Below are 2,468 nucleotides of genomic sequence, written 5' to 3'. Positions count from 1 at the left end.
TTTTCCCCATAAAAATGAATAACTCTGAATTTAAATGACCTCAAAATATATCGATATAATTAAAGAGATTTTTTTTCTAGTTGTACAAACTTATTATGGTATAATTGAAATATGACAAAACTTTAAAACCTCTGTCTTTCTAATGACAGTTTAAAGGACAATAACAAAAATTGTTATATATTAAGATATGTTGAAGAATTTTTGTAAGAAAATATAGAAATGAGTTAATATTTAATAACTATTCACTAAAAAATATGTAAACTCATACTACAGCCTGGTTCAAGCTTAACATTTATGAACATGACTTGCTACTTCTACTACCAATACCACCAGTGCAATTTTATTTACTATAAAATTCAAGAAGGTACATTGGCTATATATTTCAGGAGCTGAAGATATTTGTTGTCTCAGTAATTTACCTCACAGAAAGTTATCTCAAACCAGGACCAGCAGATGGCATGACGGTTATGTTACTGGATGCCCATGTAGTCAATTGCAGTTCTAGTCCCAGACCTGGTGACTTAAAACTCATGCCAGGCATGTAAGAGGAGAATGGAGAAGAAGGGATTGTGATGTGGCCATACCCCTGGGAGGTTATTTTTTACTTTCTGTCTCATTGCTTTTTTTGCTCTGTGTCTCTCCAGAGAATGCATGTGCCCTATTGCAAAAAAATGTCTCTAAAAAAATTTGAAAAGAAAGTTATCTCAAGTCAATAATCAGTGATGCTCATGAAGATGGACCTGTTAACCGTGTCCAGTACGACATGTTTTCTAAAAGTAGATGATTATAATAACTCTTTGTTCAACAGCAGGGACTTTACTTACATACATTTGGCTATTTCCTTTTATGTAAGTTTCAAGGAAAATAGCTCCTTTTCAGCTTGACCTCAATCCCAGATTTCCAAAAAGTAGTCAATAAAGAAAGTTTAAGTTCAAGATGTTTGACTTTGCCACATTTCGAGTGGATAGAACATGAATAGAGAAGAATGAAAAGAAGAATGAAAATCACCTGCTTCTAGGGAAATCATACTTTCTTTGAATTCTTCTTCCTGGAATTCAGTGGAATGACTCAGCTCCCTGGGCTAGGCAGATCCACCGTGGAAGTGGAAGAGTCCTTTAGACTGCTCTGGTTGAGGCTCAGTTCATAAGGAGTGATATTAGATGAACCAGACTCCTGTAGCAATTACATGTTCCCTTGTCAGAAATTGTGTTTATGTGGATACTTGTGTGTAAGTATGTGCATGTGTGTGTAAGGTTGTGTGTGTGCATCCATGTGCATGTGCAGGTACTTGTGTGCACATTTGTACAGGTATGCCTACATGCATATTGTCATACATGGTGACATGCTGGTGTGTGCATCTCTAAGTACATGTATGTGTGCCTGTGTGTGTCAGCAATCTCAAGGAAGAAAGAGAGTTTAGAAGGGAGATTCTCTATTTGTGACCTTGAGACTCTGGCTTGTACCTCTGTGCATCCTTCTTTTTTTTTTTTTTTTGGAGAGGTTTTTGCTATAGGGCATGTGTGCTCAGCAGAAAGACAGAGAGAGGCAGAGAGACAGAAAGCAAGAAGTCATCTCCCAGGGCAGATGGCCATGCAGCAATCCCTTCTCCTCCGTTCTCTCGGGATCTTGAGCATGCACGCACACGTGCCCGGCGTGAGCTTAAGCCACCGGGTCCAGGACTCGAACCACAGTCGAATACATGGGAGTCCAGCAACATAGCCATTACACTAACTGCTGGTCCCATGTGCATCCTTTTCTTCTTACGACGGCAGGATTGGCAATTTGAGTCCTGATTTTGCTATGTGGAGATTGAGAGAGAAAAGAAAGAAACTCAAATAGTCAAATGTTTATCTCAGAATATTAAAAAAAAGAGTAATTTTAATTATATTGTACCAAATTCCCCTCAATTCACATTAATTTTATTAGTAATCAAAATAAAACAAGAACCATTACTTTATAAAGTAAAGCAAAGGCAGTTTTAATAGAAACCAGGGTCTGAGCCACTTTACATATGGTGTCTGTGGTAGGCGGATGGACAATGTTACCCGTATCAAGACAGCTGTTGATTTAAGTCAAATACCCAGACCTAAGTTTGAAGAACTATTAAGATCAAGGAAAACATTTTAATGTAACTTACTTTTTCTAAAATTCAAAATGATCTTTTCTTTTCAAGGTTTTAAATGATCAGCTCCTTCATTTAAATGACTTGCTAGAAACATGTCTTCTAATGAAAACCCCATTATGCTTTTTCATAACTTCTAACTTGAGTGAGTTCAGCACTGGGCTCAGAAAGACATTAATTTAAAAAGAGAAAAAAAAATAGGATGTAATGAGCTGTGAAAAGACTGTACGTCTGGAAAGAATAACACTGAAAGATACTTAATATAGGGCCAATTATTTGTCAGGCACTTGGATCTTGCCTTTTATAATAACTTCAACAGGAGGGAAATTCAGCATAGAGATTTCTC

This window comes from Tupaia chinensis, unplaced genomic scaffold, assembly GCF_000334495.1.
Source record: "Tupaia chinensis unplaced genomic scaffold, TupChi_1.0 Scaffold000052_1, whole genome shotgun sequence".
Taxonomy (NCBI): domain Eukaryota; kingdom Metazoa; phylum Chordata; class Mammalia; order Scandentia; family Tupaiidae; genus Tupaia; species Tupaia belangeri.
This window is presented reverse-complemented; position numbering follows the sequence as displayed.